Raw genomic sequence first — 19,662 nt, 5'->3', positions numbered from 1 at the left:
CACTTTGTGTCTCGTGGACAATTGATTTTTTTGAGATGCTTCAACTTTGCACTTCTTAATCCATTTCACATGTACTTTATTAACACTGTGCAATGCTAATTCTATTGCAGTATCCTTTGGAAGTAAATCAAACACCATTCAAGAGACTAGTTATAGTATGTCTGCCTTTATCAACCAAAGCTGTAATCTTACGAAAAAATGAACTGTCATGTTGGGTTGAGGCTGTTCTGTATGAAAACATATTGACTAATATTAATTACATTCCTGTTCTTAAATTCTTGATCACTTGAAGTCCCTATCAGTATTTCTGTTGTTTTTCCTCAGGTTAATGTTAGACTGATGTATACCAATAATTATATGGATCATTCTGGTTTGCTTGTATAACTATTTCAAGGAAAATTAGCATTTTGGTAGATCTGTGGGTCTCAGTCTTTTTATGTAGCTTCAAGTGTTGGGAAGTCTAGCAAGTAACAGATCTTTTTAGCTCCAGTAGAACTATTTAAGTTCAAGCATTTGTCACAGGAATAAGCTGAAATTTGAAGGCCTATTAAGTATTGTATTGCTAACAACCCAAAAGATAGTTCTTCATCTTTATTTGCTACTAGACTATTACGGTGCTTTTCCGAAATACAGGAAAAAGTTATAGTTCTGGGTTTTTGTGCTGTAAACAATTTTGTTTTTTTCATTACGTTATTGACTTGGTTCTATATTCTTAGTTAATATCTGTCTTAATTTTTCTTATTAGTGTTCTTATTTCAGAAAACTTTTGATTTATGTCAGCAGCTGTCTGCTTTCAGTCTCCATTTCTTATACATCTGTTTTACACATTCTACCAAGTTAAAATTTGCTTGTAATTTTGCTTGCCTTAAGAAAAAGGATTTTCAAGTTGATTGGAACTGTTCTTTTACCCATATAAAATATAATCAGGTCATAGTACTGGTTGCTAAGTAGTCGCAGTCTTCTACTCCAGTAATTTAATTTTTCTTTATCTTGTCATAATGAAATTCAGAATTTGTTTCAGACATATAATTTTTTTTATTAAGTATTCTCTCCAGATTCTAGAAAATACTAGTTCTAGAGACTTGGGACAAAATGTACGTCAACCACAAACTCAAAGCAGCAACACCATAGCAGCAAAATTTTTCTAGCAGGAAAACAAGTAACCTGTCTGCTCTGAAGAGGTTGCAGTTGGAAAGCTCTCTTGGGTCATACTAATTTCAGTATTGCACTGTTGGCCTTAAGGGCCTTGCAGGTCTCAGTAGCAGGTAACCTTTTAAAAAAGGAAGGATAGCGTATTTGAAGGATCACACTTTACCAGCTACTTTTCTGCAGTTTGTTCTTCCTGAATGTGATTTACTAAATGAAAAATTTGAGTGTTATGTTTAAAAAACAAAAATTCTGTGCAACACAAATGTGCAATTTATTTTGCTTGCTGTGTCTGTCACCAGTGTATAAGCAACAGAAAACAGTCTCTTCCCCATTCTCAGATCTTTTAGTTCAATGAGTTTGTGACAGGCCTTTATTTTTGTTGACTTGGCTTTTTTTTTTAATGCTTACACAGGTTCATCAATTACTTAAGGTCCATCTGGTTACTTTAGTTGGTGTCTAGAATAGTTTAGGTTGAAGAAACTCCTGGATGTTTTCTGGCCCAACCATTCCACTCAAAGCAGGTCCAACCTTGATGTTAGGTCGGGCCGTTCAGGGAGTTTCTACAACTTCTCTAAGCAAGACCACTGTGAATGCAGACAGATTAATTTTGTGCAGCCCTTTTTCCTATTCTTAACGTGGCCGTGTTCATCCTAAGTAGTTATGCAACCAGTTCCAGATGGACATGTCCATTTCTGTGGTAAAGGAGTAGTACTGGCTGGCTTCACATCAGTCCATTTGGAAATATTTTTAATAATCTCTGTTTTATGTAATTTGTTTCTAGCCATATACCCAGGGTGGGTGGGCTTGGCTGTGTATATGCCACCTTTCAGTTTGAAGCTTGGCAAGAACAGCAGCCAATTGATTGCACTGACTTGGTCCTTTGTGTTTTCTTTGCTGCTGCTACTGTGGCTGCTATTACTTTAAAACCAAACAAGACTTTCTGTTATTCTCTCTGAACCCTTGTCCTTCTAATTTTTTTCTTATTAGCCTCAAAGCAGTTTTTAATAAATTTTACCATGTATTACATTGGTTTACGTTTTGAAAACTTAAGTTTTAAAGTTTTAAAACATTGCCATATTTTAGGTATTGGCTTGCCATTTTCTGTGCCAGATCTGTCAAAAGCTGAGTTATAGCTGAAATTTTAACCTAAAATGGATTAGAATTTTTTCAAGGTTAAAGAAAACATGTTGTTTCTATCTTAACCTGATTCACAACAGCTCTTCTGAGATGCTGTTCCTTTCTGGCTTCACTTGGGTGCTTGAGATCAAGCAGATCAGCCTAGATTTTTGAATGCTTTCTGTTCTTCATGGCAAGTAGCAGATACGCCCAATTTATAAGCCCTTGAGAAATGTAACTATTAACAGAAAAGGCTATAAGCTCTGTCTCAAAGTTACATCTCCCTCTGACCACTCTTGTCATGATCTCCAGTCTGCATCTGGACAGTGCCATGTATGGAGATTTTCCCTCAAAAGATGTGTGTTATTAACATGGAGATTGATATGGCATTGTGTACCAAACGCTGCTGAAGAAATCGGTCTCTTCTAAATGAGCGAAGAACTATGCTGTCTGACTGTAGAGTGGGGAAGGTAAAATTAAGTCAAGGCTGAGGGGAGGCAGAACAAGAGCGCTCTTTTCAAAAAGAATAGGCAAATCTAAGGGAACGTTTTAGACCAAAGAGGACTGCAGGAAAGAGTTGTGGGCAGTTGTTGAAAGTAGTTGCAGAAATGGTTGGGCAACTGAGGGGAGGCTAAGAAGGAAGCCTGACCGCCTCAGAACACTTACCAAAAGGTTTTTTAAGACTTTTGAGTATCTTGCTTGTTTTTTGAGACTTTTGAGTGTCTTGTTTGATGCTCAGTTTAATTAAATAACAGTAGCAGGAAGAAAATGGGGTTATTTAAGGTTGAGTTAAGTAGGGCAGTATATGTTTGATATGCTACATATGCTACAGATATATTTTAATTATTTCAAATCAAAGTGTTATAAAGCCAGAAGTTGCAGCTGAAGTGTACACATCTTGATATATGAACGTGCCTAGTGAGGTCCACCAAGCAACTACATTTATGCACAGTAGTGGTCATCTGAGGAGGGACAATCTAATGTAATGTAAATCAGTTTAACTGAAGCCCACAGGCATGAAAGTGCTTGAATTATAATCACTTGCGTATCACACGATATTGCAGTAAAGCAGTGTTAAAGTTGTTCAGGTGACCTTGCCATACCTGAAATGCAGGTGCTATGGCTTTGAAGTCTTTAACATTTGACTATGAGGAAGAGTAAGTATTTTGTCCTTCCTTCCTCCTGTCTTTTGGTTGTCTGTTGTCATCCTATGAAAATCCATCTAGATTTGGTGATATTACAAATCTTTGAGAAAATTTTTTGGTATGGAGCAGGAGCTAGGCATGATTAAAAAAAATAAACCAAATGCAAGCCAAGTATGATTGCAAGAATTGAGTATAGATGAGTGAAGAGACTAGAACTGGCTGGAGCTGGACCTGGGTGGATGTAGAAGAAACTAAAAGCCAAGAAACTGAATTGAGTGGAATTGGCTGAATCAGAATATTCAAATGGGTTATCTGCTGGATAAGCATCTGTCTGGGCAGGTAGGCTTGAAATAGCATGAGGAGGCAGGCATGGATGAAGATCGCCTGTGAAAATTTGGACAAGAAAATCAAAACACGTATTTGAATGTGATTGGTTTAATAAAAAAAAGAAAAATGTGAGAAATTTCCTAAGTCTTTGCCTGCCTCTGCTATTGGCAAATAGTGGGGAAAATGTGTAGTTTGCAGAGAAGGTGGAAATCCGCTATTACTATGGGTTATTCTGTTTATTTCAAGCAGCAAAATCTGTGTATTCTTTTAAACAGTATTTTGAAGAAGAATGGGCAGAAATATGGAAATTATTATTTATTTTAAAACAGAAGATGGATCCTGATACTGCAGGGTTGGACATTTAAAAGTTGAAAAAAATCCTAGAATGAATACTGCTTACTTAAGTTTAATCCAGGTCATTTATGTATGATGTTATCCCATTCAATCTTTTTTTCAGTATATTGCAGCTTACAGGTTGGACAGCACTCATTAGATGAGCAGCTAGTCTGTATTTGCTTCTCTCCATTGCTTAGTGGATGCCCTTTACCAAGTGCACTCTCTGAAACTTTGCCTAGAATTATTTATTTTTCTCGTGGAGTTTTCTGTGGCATACTTCACTGTAGGATCAAGTGGGTATTAAAGAATACATTTACAAAAGCTGTGTAAAGCAAGTGGACAATTTATTATTTTTATTTCTCAGAGAAATGAGGCATAAGAGAATGAACATCAAACATGTCCATAAGTTTGGGTGCCTGATTTGTGAAGCAAAGGACCCGAGCGTGTAGTATTGTGTAACTGCCCAAAGCGCAGCTTTCAGGTTACAGTTGGATCTACTCAAACTTCAGCCATGTAGATCTTCAAATGTCAATGAAAACAGGCTGATTCCTCAGAGGATTGTTACTTGTGAGTCCTTTCAGTAAACTGGAAGTGACTTGTCCAGTAGCATGGCAAATCTGTGTAGCAGAGGCAGTAGTGCGTTTCGGCTCCCTGGGGCTGGATTCAGTTGCCTTTAGCACTTTGTTTTAATTTCTTTCACTTTACTACATACTCTCCAGGGTTCACAGTATGTAGGGATGTAGCAGTAGTCTTGTTCGCTTTGCAAGCCTGTTTTATCTTAATGGCAATCCAATCCTTTAATGAGAATTGAAATACAGATGTGGTCCTTTAACTGTAAATTGAAACATGATTCGTATGTACAGGGAACTGAAATGAGGATTACACTGGCTTCTGATTGCATGCTTCTTGCAGCTTAATGTATTTTTCATATACTCTGTATGTGAACATCCGTTGCTAAAGGGTGCCATTGCATTTTATAGGAACCATATGCATACATCTGATGACAGAATGTGGCCTATATAGAGACATAACTTGTCTTTTTTAATGTTATCATGAAAATTAAGGTCTCAACCAGTCAGTTAAGTCAGTTCACCGTGGCATAATAAATGTTTCAGCACGGAACTCATGCTCCAGTAATATAGAGCAAATTTATTGTGAAGTCAATTAGTAACATGTATTAGACTGTTTTCAGTAGTTTTTTTCTTAAGCAAAATTATTTATTTATATTTGTAACATATTTCTGAAATAATTGGTTTTAATGTGGTTTCTTGAAGTCTTAATAGAAGCCTATACTGTAACAATAAGTTCCTTAGAATTATAAAGAAAACAAGTTAAGTCAAAAATTATTAGTTTATTAAGTATATAATACTATTGATAGACAAATGTTTTAATACAGTAGGTATTCTGTTAGAAACCACCCAATCTGATAATTGTGTGAGAATTTGGGGTTTTTTTTAAGCAGTTGCTTCCTCTCTCGTTTTAGATTTTATTCATTACTTGACCTAAGCTTTCATGTCTCACTAATGCTGCCAGCGAGAGAACTTGAGCTCTAAATAGTTTACTTAATTATCTGGTATACAACAGCTGCTAATATTTAAAAAAGAAAACACCGAACTTTAAAAAAATGCCATCTCATCTTTAGGTCTGCTGTGGACAAAAAAAAGCAAAGGCAGATGACTGTAGCTACCCTGTCTGCTTGGCACTGTCTTCCTCCTCCTCCCTCTCTCTCACTTTCAGTTTTCAGTGTAATGAAGAGCAGGAGAACAATATTCTGTAATTAAGGATTCCATTAAGTTGAAGAAAAGAGCAAATGGAGTTGTTTGTTCTCCTAGCTGAAAAAATTTGTCTGGGGTGGGGGTTAGTGGTAGTAGTGTAGAAAGAGAGAGAGGTGGGTGGAGAGACTAAGTCAGGGCTGTTTGTTGAATATACTGTTAAGGACTGTTACCATCCTAATTAATCAAGTTAGAAATTACAGCTGTAGTCGGTTTCCCCCCAATTCTTGTTATCAATTTTCTTCTCTTTTGAGACAAAGCAAATATAAATTTTGTGTTCATTTGTCATTCGTTCTTTGACTTCAGCATCTCTGAAAATAACAATGTAGCACAAAAGACCAGTATTTACCTAGTTGTAATGTGGGTTGCCATGGTGTTTTGCAAATTATTGCAATTATGTTCACCATGCGAGTCGCCCTTGGTAACTGGCGAAAAAACTGATAATCCTGTTTTGAACAAAAGGTCAAATTGCTGAATAGAAAGTCTTGATTAACTAAAAGATGTACAAAGTGGAATTATTTCCTACCATTCAGAAATAGTTCTTGATCGGGTTTGGGGGAGGGGGTGAGTAAGTACATCTGATTACTGAAGTACAAAGCATTGAAAGGATGTTGTCTTGAGCCTTTCATGTAGTCTTAATGGTGGCTTTTTTGTCAAATTTACCCATTTGCAGCATTGAAAGAGGCAGCTGCATTTAAGCTTGAGAGATGGTGCTTTTTCAAGAGTTCAGTGCATGGGAAGTTCTCAGCAGTATCTGCAGTTTACTATTAGACCTTCAGCTATTAAAACTGATGTGCTGCATTTGAGCCCATAGCTCTTGGTGCTTGTAAAACCCTCTGACTGATGATCTAATAAAGTGCTCTTACCGGACAATCTCTGATCAGATAGTTTAGAAAAAAAATAAAAAAGATAACCACAGCTCTGAAAAGGATGGGGGTAGGAACACATGACTATAGTGAAAAGTTTGCTTTTGTAATCTGCAGTGGAAATATTAGTAAATAGGACTTTATTTTCAGTTTAATTACTTTAAAGGACCAACGTATTGCTCCAGAAATAATTTTTAGTTACATTTACAAAAGTAAAAATTAATCTAAAAAGTTTAAAAGTTCTTCATAATCACCAGTCCTCAACAATTACATACAAATATATCAAGGGAATGGTCCTCTTCCCATTGTCGTATTCAAAACACTGTGATGGATTTCCTGCAGTTTAATGCTGTGAATTTCCTTTCCTCTTTCCTATTTTTCCCTGGAGGGGGCAATGGGGGAGGAGTGGGGTGTGAGGGAAGAGGTGCAGAGGATTAAGGGGTTTTCCTTTTTAATTATTCTGCTTTTTGTTTTTAAATAGCTACCTGGAAATTAATTCTTAAAACTTTGGAGAGCCTGTGTGAGAGCAGCATGAAAGCAAAGTAAACCTGAACAAGTTTGTGGGTTTACATTCTGCATCACCTAGCAACCTCCCGGCTCAGCCAGTTCTCTTGTCTGCCCCCAGTCCTATTTACAGACCATTCAGACTGCTCTTCGAAACCATGAAAGATATTCAGTTTCATTAGTGCCATTCTCAAGGAGAAAATAATTAAACTTAAATGAACAAACACTGCTTAGTGATGCTTTAAACTTTTCTAGTTTAAGGTGACCAGACCGTTGAGACCCCTTTCTCTGCCATTGCCTTTCACTCCATTAAACACCTCTAAACTTACATATCTATGTATGTATGTGCATAATAATTTTAAAGTTTTCGGAACTGTAGTAACTTCTTCAGTATTTAGAGATGTTCATAACCGTATTGCAAAGATAAATGTTTCACATAAACAATACTTTTGTCTCTTTACCAACTTGAAATGTGTACTTGAGTTGACAAACCTTACTATTATTGCCATATACATGAGTAAAATCTCTGTGTATTCTGTGTTACATCTGATGTCATATTGAACTTCCCGTGACAGAGGAAGAAATTCAAGGACTGTACAAATGTTTGAGGGAAGAGGGCAGAATTGTGGAAGAAGGGGGTGAGGAGTAGAGTGTTTTTAGCTTTCTAACCAAAGCAGAGGCACAGATGTTAAGAAATCTTGAGTTCTCTACTGTTTGTGTGTTGCCAGATTCTTTAACAAGCAATACATGGATGGGCTGTATGAGCTCTTTGTGCTTTGCTGACAGTTGACAGACAAAGCAAATTTTTTTCTGAAGCAAGGTACTGTACTTAATTGTGACCTATTATAGCCTAAGAATGTGGCTAGCTTTGAGCTCTATGAATGGGGAGAATATTTTGCAGAATGGACTTGAATATCCTTCTAGAGGTTTTAGTCCTCCATACAAAAATATATAAGACATCTTTCACTGATCTTTTCTCAATGTAATTTTCCATATGTGGTCATTTTAACTTTGCCTTCTCCCAGTTTCTTGCTTGAAATCCAGTTTAGCTGTTGTCTTAAGTAAAATAAAATGGTTGATAATTGCTGGTTCTCTTTGTGAGCGATATGTTAGCCTATGAACACTTGTGCTCTACTTTTTAGTATTTTTGGGGTGCATATTTTGGTGCCTAGAAACTTATTTTACTGAAGATAAGAAGACCAACGTATTGGCTTTGATGTGAAGTAAAGCAGAACATACTTGCTAATTTAGTTTATAATGCACAACTGTTAAGGTTGGAATTTGTCCACTTGTGGTGCTATTACATGTGTTTAAATGAGGGCTGCTGTTTGCATCAAACCTATCATAAGGGTTTGGAGTGCTTTATTATCCTTTCAGCAGGCTGATGACAGAGCCTGGTCTTTGCACAAATGAGATCAATAAGTTTCAAATAACTTGTAAGAAATGACATATGACTGTACATTTAAAGATGTCTTTTTTAAAAAAATCGATTCTTAATAACATGTAAAACTCTTACATTGACCTACAAGATATTTTTCACTTCTGTCTTGTTTGATAATTTTGTTTAAAGCATTTTTTATGTTAGCTTAAGAATTTGGGATCTTTTTTTGGCGGGGTAGGGTGCATTTCTTGCTTCTTCTGTTATCTCCTGCCTTCCCCCCTGGGCCCCGCCCTGACTTTTAATGGCCAAACTCATATGACAGATACTGCTGAGAGTAATATTTTCTAGAGATTAATGAAGTTTTCTTTCAGCTTTGGGTGGTTTCTTTCAATTTTTTTTTTCAGTTATGGATTAGAGAAGCAATTCAAGTTCTATTATTTTGGAGTATCCAAATCACAAAATATCATTCCTGAAAATCTACAACCTTTCATTTTTAGTAGCCTAGAAATAGGCATATGATACATGATACTAAAAAGTATGCTTATGGGACAGAATCTTGTTGTAGGCTAAATCCTCTCAAGTTTATGTCAATTTTCCATAATATCCAAAGGGAACTAGATTTGGGTCTTTGGGCATTTTGGATCAGAGCGGTTGGGTGCGAAAGGTGAGCTTCACTTTTTGTAGTGGCTGCCTGGAACCCACATCAGTGCTTCTGTCCTTCTAGTATCATTGGCTTTTTCAAAATAGAAGGATACTGTGCTCTTCTGAGAACTCAGGGAGTATTTATTTCCTCCCTTATGCTTTCTTTAAGGTAGCAAGTTAGTGTAGCTACATCACCGCCAATTACAGTTTGTCTAGGTGCTTTGGTCCTTCACAGTCTGGCCCTTCAATGGTGTGGTTCCTGTTGACTCCATTTGCCTTTGGTTCAGTTTGGGCTGGCAGCTTTCCGGTCGAGAACTGAGACAACAGATACTACAAGTGTCTCTGAGGACAATAATTACTTTGGAGAGGGTATCCTCCTCTTTTACCAGCAATACTGTCTCATTGGATGGTAAAGTGATTGTTTGCCTTCTGCTAGGAAGTTGTTGGCTAAGGTGCTTCAATTTGATAACATCCCTTAATGTGATTCCTGCCATAATAATACTGGATATATAACCAACCATCTTCAGAATCTCTACTGCTTTCAAGTAGTACACTTTCAAAAGCAATTCGTATCTCCTTGTTACTATTCTTTGGCAGTTTTTTGTTTTTCCTGAAAGATCACGTTTATCCATTAATCAGCTTGGATAATGCTGAATTCAAAAGGCACAGAATGAACCATGCAGGAAAGGAATTTCCTTTCTTTATGAGAGTTTTTATCCTCTCCATGCTATAGCTGAATTCAGATCAGTTATATAGGCCAAAACTCAAGGAGCTCTGAAAATAAGGAAGTGCTTCGAAAAGAAATTGAAATCATATCTTCAACTTCCTTTGAAGTGAGGCAGCATGAAATGGAGTGTGAAATGCCATGGTCCCTGTTTACTTTTTCCCTAAACTGGATGATCAGGTAGCATCAGACTAATAAATGCTCATACTGGGAAATGTAATCTATTCTTTCTGGATGAGGAACTAGCTACAGTATTTATTGTATAGAAAAAGAAATATGAATGTGAAGTCAGTGACCAAGAGTGAGTTTCTTATTTTTCACTTGTGATCTGAATAGTCATACACCGCACCGGATCTATGATCAGGTCTCTTAATGCGCTATAGTTAGCTTTATTTATAAATTTCAGGAACAGTCAATTTCAGTCATTGATACTATAATAGTTACTAAAGCTATTTGCATCACTTCTTGGAATTTAAAGCCAAATGTCCACAACACCTAACAAAGTACCGGAGAACATGGAATAAGGATTCCCTGGTAAGGGATTTAAGCTGTAGAATAAATTTATAAAGGAATTAATGCAAACCGAAAGTACTTCACCATTCTAAGCATATGCTGCAGTATCTTTCCTTTCAGCTAGAATAAGCTTGGTAGTATGTTTAACATGGTACTTATCCCACTTAAAATAAAAAGACAAAAGCTCTGGTCAGCCAGCATCAATAATAGACTCATGACCCAGCTCCTTGTATGAAATAATTTATATGAAGAGCCTGTGAAAATATCAAAGGAATTTATTATTGGGAGATGATTAAATGTCACAGTGAGGACAACAGTATAAAGCCTTAAAACAAAGATCATCTTAGAGGATATTTTTATTTTTTAGATTTGAGTGTAAATATGTTAGAAAACTTAGTTTTAAGAGATTTTTTACTTAAAAGTTTCAGTTATGGCTGGCAGTTCAAGAGAACTTGCACACAGTCTTCATTTTTAAATTCTTTTACATTGTTAAATTCTAGGATGAAATTCAGACATATCTTTTCTCTAGCAAGGTGTCTCTTGAACCTGACATAAGGGCTTCTGACTTAGTACAGTTTGATCTTGTAGTAACATGTTAAAGACATGGGGAGAGCTTTTCCAGTAATGTCTTGTTAAAATTTTGACAGAGTGGAAAAGAAGGTTGGAATAACTAGTATATAGAATCATTTAGGTTGGGAACGACCTTTAAGATCGAGTCTAACCATTAACGTAGCACTGCCAAGTCCACCACTAAACCATGTCCCCAAGCACCACATCTACATGTCTTTTAAATACCTCCAGGGATGATGACTCAAGCACTTCCCTGGGCAGCTTCTTCCAGTGCTTCACAAATTTTTTCCCAATACCCGATCTAAACCTCCCCTGGTGCAACTTGAGGCTGTTTCCTTTTGTCCTATCGCTTGTTACTTGGGAGAAGAGACCAACATCCACCTTGCTACAACTACCAGACAACTACTTGAAAAGGAGGTTGTAGAGAGCAGTAAGATCTTCCTTGCGCGTCCTTTTCTCCAGGCTAAACAACCCCAGTTCCCTCAGCCTCTCCTCATAAGATTTGTGCTCCAGACCCTTCACCAGCTTTGTTGCTCTTTTTGGACAATATCAGTAACAATATCTGTCCATATACTACTTTGAGATCTAAATATGTCTGGACTCACTGAAGAGGCTTTGCAGGTCCCCTAGATTTCCTTCAAACATAAAGTGAGATCCTTCTAATGGCCTCACAGATACATCTTTTTATTAGTGCTTGATATCTGGTGTGCTTCTGGAATATCAAGCCTTGCAGGATCCTGAAAAAGCTGATGACCCAGAATTCTGCATCACTGATTGTTTCTGACTCCATCACTCTGTTTTGTAGGGTTGGTTTGCATGATTCCTGTCAATGGAATGTTGCCTGCTCATTCCTTATCAAGGAGTTCATCACTGATAGGAAAAATATCAAAATAGATAAGATGCTCCACCTGTGAAGCTACAGGTCCACCTTCTATTTCCAGAGCTAACTTCCAGTAGTAGTCTTTTATAGAGCTGAATAAGGTCTGTTTCCTCAGAGAATTTGGCAGTTACATGATTTTATAAAAGCTTCATTTCTGGTGGTGATCATTTTGCTAGGGAGTAAGGAAGGAAGCCTGATGGCTAATTTTCCATATATGATGCTCTTCTGTGACATGATATTCTTTTTGGTTTCCCTCAAATTTCTTTCTGACGAGATTATCTCCAAATTTCACCTTGACAAGGAATTTACTTGTCTTTTCTTTCCCCTGCCCAAACATGATGAGTGACTAAGAAGTAGGTGTTTAGACATCATGAGGTGTTCCTTTCATAGGTTGATCCAGTTTTTTCTAAGTTCAGATGGTTCAGTCTCCAGGTTATTTGCATTAGTGGCTGCAAGTTCCAAAGGAATGGACTTCTCTGCTCAAGCTGTGTAGGAGACGCATGGACTAGACTGAATCAGGTATTTTCAGGTATCATCCATGTGGAGCCCTCATGATCAAAGCGTTCTCCATGGAGTCTATTTTGCTTGTCTCACTGATAAATTACTCCATCCATAAGCTTAATCAAGCAACTATCTGGTGTACCATTGTACTTGCTCTGGAAGGACAATCAAGATGAAGCAGATAGCTGGAAGCAGCTAGAGAAAGTACGTGAAGCAGGCAGGCACAAAAGTACCATGAAGAATTACTTTTCCTGCAGATGAGAATAGTGTGTTTCTCATTGTGCCAATCCTAGCCTTTCCTCATAGAGTTCTCCATCTTGAGAAACCCTTTCAAAAATTGAATGAGTCTGTACTTTTCGTGTGTCTAGCGGTGGAATAATTGGTTTATTTATCAGAGAAGTCTTCTGAGGTTTTTTCCAGGTTTTCCTCATGAAAAACTGAGATGTTGCCTGAGGAACCTGAGTTATGCTGGACTCCACATCACTAAGTGGGTAAAGTTTCCCATGTGAAATCTTGTTTCACTGTTTATGGTACCATCCCTGACCTGAGGGAGTTTCTTGTTGGGATTGTAGCAGTGTCACGTAGGTGTCATTCAAGTCTGTGTTGTCTACTGAAATTCCAGTGCATGACACTGGTTTCACACTGTCATTCAGATTTTCCTTGCTGCTGAGATCTCACCAACACAGTGCAAATGCATTAGGTTGAGTCAATGTATTACTAGAGTATTTCTTCGTTCTGAACAGGCAAAAAAGCAGGTTGAAAGTTGAAATTACTTAAAAGTGATTGGGTTTCTGGTATACAGCAGAAAAACATTCCTGAATTCACAGCAGTAGCTCATCTTTAAGTGGCTATTGATACTACCTTTGGTGTTCCAACTGTAAAATTGTGATGTAATTCTTAAAAGATGTAGCTACTATTAATAGTGAAAACATTTGCCAAAGCATGTGAAAATGGAGGTTTTGGCTCAAGTTCTAATCCCTGAGATGTTGTATACTACTAAAGAATGTTTCTCTATGTGCTCCCCCAAACATTTACAGAAGACACAGACAGGTGGAAGAGAGAGAACATACCTGGGATATAGGACAGGTTATGGCAAGTGGAACTGGTAACTTTTGGGTCACTGAGTCAAGTCTGCTATTGCCATGACAAACTTCATAAGAAATATTTCATAAAAACATCTAGCTTTTAACATTGCAAGGGGGTATCAGTACATTTGATAATGTACCCAGCCATGCAATATTGGTGGAACTTCATCCTTCAAGGATATTTAAATTCACTTCAACCAGATGTGCCCTGTTAGGCAAGGCTGTCCATAATAATGGACATTGGCAGGAAAATGGTGTTTAAAGCTTCTGGCCTTGGAATTAGTAGAAATCATATGCTTTTGTAAGAGTAGTCTGAAAGGAGAGGTCAGTTTGAACTTAGAGTGGCTTAATTAGTAACTCACAATGATGCCTCAATCAGAAAATTTTCATTGTGTTGTCTCTCATATTCAGCCTTCCAAAAGCTGGTTTGCTGATCAGTGACATAAACAGCAAACTTATGCTGGTTGACTAGGAAAGCATATCCAGATTGTGTTCCTACACTTCCCTTCTGGCGTGGTTTGATGATTTAAAGTGATAATTTCAGCTCTGCAGTGAGGAAGCCATGGATTTTTGGATCCAATGTGCTTGAGGTTAGGTATCCCAGCCATCTAGGAGATTGGACATCATCCACCAAGATCCCACTTTCAAAAATCCATGTTAAGATTGTCTTCAATGAAGAGTAAGATTGTAGAGAAGCAAGCACTAATTACATTTTAAATTCAACGATAAAATGACTGATAGTGACCTCTGAATAATTTTCAGTCCTTGCAGCTTTCTTCTTTTTACTACCACATTTTTTCATACCATGTGAACTTTTAAAGCATTGTATTCCCTCAGCATCCAGACTGTCTGAAGGCAGGAACACAGATACAGAACTGGTGTCATAGAGCAGCACATCCAGTCCTCTACTGTAGCAGGCAACCAAGTTACATTGTGAAATGTGATTTTTAAGAACGATTGAGATAAAGCTCAATAAATGTACATTGTTGACTGCTGCAATGTCTGTTTGAAAGGCTGTTCCAAAACCACTTGCCTCTGTATTTTGGGGTAATATTTATAATGCTTGTTGATCACTAGAGTGTGAGAGGCTAATTCTCAAGAACAGACTTACAAAGAAAGAAAATTACTTTTGACTTGCAAATTTCTCCCCATTAGCTACAGTGTGTGGACATCGTACTCTTCAAGGATTTTCTTTTATATTATGCATTTACTTCAGGGTGGGGTTTTTTGCATGCATTTTTTATATTTTAAAAGGAACTAAGCATTTGTAGATGGAATGTTTGGAAATGCTAGTTGCTTTTTTCTTTCCCTGTCAGCTTGCATTTCATTTCCCATAGTGTTGCAGATACCAAGTAGAACAAAACTGGAGGTTTCCTATTATGATTTTGTTTGATCTATTGCAAATTAATTTACAGACTCAGTGATAGCAGCTGGGAAATAAAGGGTTGGTTTTGTTTGGTCAGTGAAGACAACGGGCATGGATCAAATAAGGGTTAACAGTAATGCACTTGAACAAACTGAATCAGAATATAATGCATGTATTGAATTTGATTTCAACATGTATGTCCGTGGAAAAGTTTTTTGTTTAAAACGAATTAAGGCTATGGCTTAATTATTGAAGCAAAACAAGAGACATAAAGGGCTACATGTTTCTGATACTGTTTTTTTCAAAAATAGCTCCCTTCACACAGTTATCTACATGTTTAATTTCCATGCATAATAGCAACAGTTATTGTTGTCATTTGTTAAGAGAGTACAAATAAGGCCTGAATAGAGAGGTGATAAAGAAGAAAAGGCTTCTTCAGTGTTAATTATAACTGGTAGAAAGTCTATACAAATGACATTAACTGTTTTCTATATGAATTGAAGGGACATTTAGTTAGTTAGTATCTACATAACACGTTTGGGTTTTTTATTGTAGACAACAACTTAGAACTCCATTTTTAAAATATAGTTTATTGAGAAATTTACTGTTCAGTGAAAGTTATATGTTTTGATCACTATTTTTCTTAGTATTGAAAACAATTCCCAAGAGTAAGCTGTTGAGTTCAAATGCTTATTTTTATCCTAAGCTATTGTTTTTAGTTTAAGCATGGGTTTTCAATCTTTTTTTCACCTGTATTTTATGACCAGCAAAGCTTCCAGCACTTTCTTCAACAGTGACTGCATTAGATAAAAAACTGCATTAAGATACTTGCTTCAAATGTCATTATTCAATGGTAGTTTGGGTGGACCACCTATGCGTTCCCTTATAACACAATATAAGCAGTACCTTGCAAGTGTAGTAGTTCTTTGTTTCTTAATTGTTAGCTAAAAATGCCAATAGGTGGCAGAAAACACACTGTTACTTTCATCATCCATATTTTCATGGTTGTCTATTTTTGAGTATTCTGCTCAGCTGAAGTTGGGATGCTGCTCCCGTTCCAGACTTTGTTTTTTCAGTTGGACTTGCATTCCCTAACAAAATACCTTACTATCTGGCAGTTTCCATGCTTTGTTTTTCTAGTATAATAAATTGTTTTAAAGTTCAAATGTAGTAATTTAATATGTTTTGGGTCATGAGTGTTCTCTTTGTGCATGCAATTTTTCGATAGTTACAGCTGAAACAATTATGCTCTTAAACAGGAGGTTTTTGGAATAGGTGAGGACACCCTCCGCACCCCCTTGCCTGGCTGTGCATATTAAGGCCATGTTTGTGTCAGACTGTTACTGGATGTTTCATAGGAAGATAGAGATGCCACATAAGAAGCAAATATGGCATAAACAGCTTTCCACACAGAACATAGCTTTTGTCTCTTAAGAGTTAACTTAATGGAAGATCTGTTATAATTCATTATCCTTTCCAGAAATGTTTTTGTATTTTCCTTCATAGTGACTCTGATGATATTCTCAGTACTCACATAAGTGAGTGCCTGAAGATCTCAATTCCTTCCTTGACTAGCTTTTTTTGGTAGTAAGTTATTCCATGTCTATTAAAATTGAATTATTAAAAAAATGTGAGGCAACTGATTAACACCTTCCTCTTTTAGAAATAAATCTTATGTCCATATGCAAAACCAAAGCTAAGGACTAGCTTTTTGACTTGAGGGTCATTTGTGTCTGCTGCCTCCAGCAGACGCTGGTCAGGTGTCTATATTAGGTCAGGTCCTAAATGAGGACTTTTCATGGTGAAGCATCTGCTGATAAAGTAGCTCAGTCTTGTTAAGCAGCATCTATCTTTCAAAAGTCACTTGTGAAATATTTATCATAAATAGTCTGTATGTGACAAGGAGAGTGGTACTAGAACTGCTAGGGCAGCAGTTGTGCAACAGACCAAAATTAAATCCACAGAAGATTTCTGATTCTTGGAACTTTCTCACCGTGCAGTATGAAATGTACGATTTACATTGTTAAAATGCGTAATGATAAAATGCAAACACAGTGATCAAATACACTGATCACACTGTTTCCAAAAAGCTTGCTCTGACATTAGGTGTACCCTTATTTTATTGAGAGGCCTAGAACAGAGTTTGCTGTATCCTAAAATCTGTTAGGTGAATTGCTTTTTGCAGTTGCTTTTTTCGTTCCCAATTTACTATAAATGGATCACGCGGTGAATAGTTTAGACCTAGGTATCAGGCTTTTAGATATCCAAAGCTGAATGAAATGAACCCTAACTGGATATCATAATGGACTCTTGCCATTTCTGCTTTATGGACTTGAGCACACATCTTGGGTAGTGTTATATACCTTGCTGTTGGTGTAAAGTTCCTCACAAAGTTCTTCTGGTCTGCTCGCATGGGCATAAAAGCTCCTCTCTGCAAGAGCAACAGGAGTGTTTTGATGGGCTTGGCACCCAGTGGGATAATATTGAGGATATGACATGGCTGGGGAAATGGTGAAAGAAGAGACATCTCTGGAATAAATGAAGCTTTTTGGAAAGTATTTGAGGTTTCATCTTAAAAAAGCAAACAAACCACACAACTGAACAAAAAAAATGAGTCAGACTTCTAGCACTTCTGAAAAGATTGTAGAAGAATATGTTTTAAGTTGAAGAAAGGGATAAATCTGAAAAACATGAAAGAACACAGTGTTCAGGTTACCTGATCCTTTAGAGGACAAGCTGCAAAAACAAACAAACAAATCTCTGCATACTCCAGTAAGTGATAGGGGAGCAAAAAAACCAAAGACTTCTTTTAAAAGTAGACATGGTAAGTCTCATTTGAACAAGGTTTTGGAAAATGAAAAACTAAAGTTTATGTATTCCTCCACACAAGTTCCAAAGCATTAGAACTAAAGTAACTGAATCATCTAACTTTAGACTACACTACTGACATAATCATACTGAATCAGGATGCTGGATTACTGAGGTACAAAATACAGATTCAGTTTTGGCCATGCCAGTGAAGAAGAAAAAAACAACTGAGAGTCATGTCTTGTTAAGAAATTTGCTTTGTCAGCAAACCAGAATTTCCAGGAAATGAAAGCCAGGAAAGGTATATAGTTGCAAACTTCTGTTCTTGACTTCCCAACAAAGATCGTGATCGTGACAGTACTGGAAACTGGAAGGGTAGGAGATATGATAATAATTGGAAACCTGAGTTGCCGTTGTGGAGATTAGGTATAAGTCATTGCCAGAGCATGGTGTTGAGTCAGCTTGTTAAAGAGAAGGGAAGCAAGCAACTTTTTGAGTTGTCCTCTGTTTCGTAATACTTCTATCAAAGTACCAGGAATCCTGGGTATAGTTAGATTCAACTTTTTTTCAGGAGCAACAGAAACAAATTTTGGAAACAAAGGCAAAAATAAACAGTCACTGTTCCCAGCAGAGACATCAACAGCTGATAATCTGAAATGCAGACTTTGACAGGGATAAGTTGCACAGGGGAGGTGAAAGCAGGAGCTGTTTGAGAAGAGTTGCAGAAAGACCTTGTGATACCAAGTTGACTTGTCAGTTAATAATGGAAGACTAAATCCTCTGCCAAGTAATGTTAAGTGATGTAGATGCTAAAAACCCAATCTTAATTTTGCATATAATGTGTGTATTGACTACTGAAGAATAAAATTCTAATTCTTGGATAATAATGAATATCTTTCTGGAAATGACTGCTCAGTGCTCAGATGCTTGGTAGTGCTCCAGGCAAACAGAACTTCAAGAAAGAAAGGAGCAGAGAACAAGATGATAAGATACCATCTTATTTCTCTATAAATTTGTGTTCATCTAGCATCCTGAATACAGTGTGCAATACTAGTTTAGTCTCTCTCTCCATTTGTCCCATTTTCCCCCACCCCCTCATTTCAAAAAGGATGTGGAAGAGATTCAGAGAAGGGCAACAAAGATGTGGAATAGTTTCCATGCAAGGAACAACTAAGTAAATTAGGACTGTGGTTTGGAAAAGAGTTTGATTGAAAGTGATGTGATAGAGGTCTATAAAATCATGAGTGGCATGGATAAGGTGAATGCAGAATGATTATTCCTAGTCTCTTCTGATACAAGAACTAGAAGGCATTAAAAAAGAAAATCCTTTTTTTTTCTTTTTGGTGTGTTCAAGAAAAGTAAGATACTTTTTCATACAGTGTGTAGTTGTTCTGCAGGAAATTGTAGATGCTAAAAGTTACATTGGTTCGAAAAGCACTTGAAGTTTGTTGGGATGGGGCTAGTAATGCATCCATCGCCACTAAATATAGAGACTCATACAGGAAGTCATTGAGCCATTTCCAACAGCTGTGAAAATCTGGAAAAATTTTCCTGTGTGCTTTTTCTTATGCTGTTCTTTAGGTATCTGCTGTTGGTGGATTTTAGAGATGAGGTGTGGCACTGGTTTAACCTATGGTTGGACCCAATACAGAGGGTATTCCATCTTTACCAATGCCAGCCGTATTCGTTCTTTCATCCTCTGAAGAGAAGCCTTCTGCGTTGTCTCCCTGAGCTGCCGTAGAGCAAGCTGGCTCAGATTTTCCACAGCAAAAAGTCAGTTTTTCCTAAATGAGTCCGTTTACACTGAAGTCTCAGTAGCTTCCTATAAAAAATTTATAGAAAAGAAAGCTTCTGGCTGCCATTCAGAAAACATAAAAGCTAAAACTGGTTTTCCCCTCTAAAGTGCAAGCAAGGAAATGGCACTTTACTTGAGAATTTAACTTATTATATGTCTCTGTGGTGTCTTGCTGGCTTCTA

The 19,662-nt window shown here is 37.1% G+C and overlaps 1 protein-coding gene across 1 annotated transcript in view; it reads left to right on the top strand.

Moving 5' to 3' along the window:
• The window catches only part of POLA1 (DNA polymerase alpha 1, catalytic subunit), a gene marked incomplete at both ends in the record, with an annotated part of 209,080 nt that overhangs the window by 121,800 nt on the left and 67,618 nt on the right, over positions 1 to 19,662 (top strand). The gene's annotated exons all lie outside the window — the stretch shown is intronic.

The sequence above is a fragment of the Phaethon aethereus genome (genome assembly GCF_964289735.1).
Source record: "Phaethon aethereus genome assembly, chromosome: 1".
In the NCBI taxonomy this organism is placed as follows: Eukaryota; Metazoa; Chordata; class Aves; order Phaethontiformes; family Phaethontidae; genus Phaethon; species Phaethon aethereus.
This window is presented reverse-complemented; position numbering and strand designations above follow the sequence as displayed.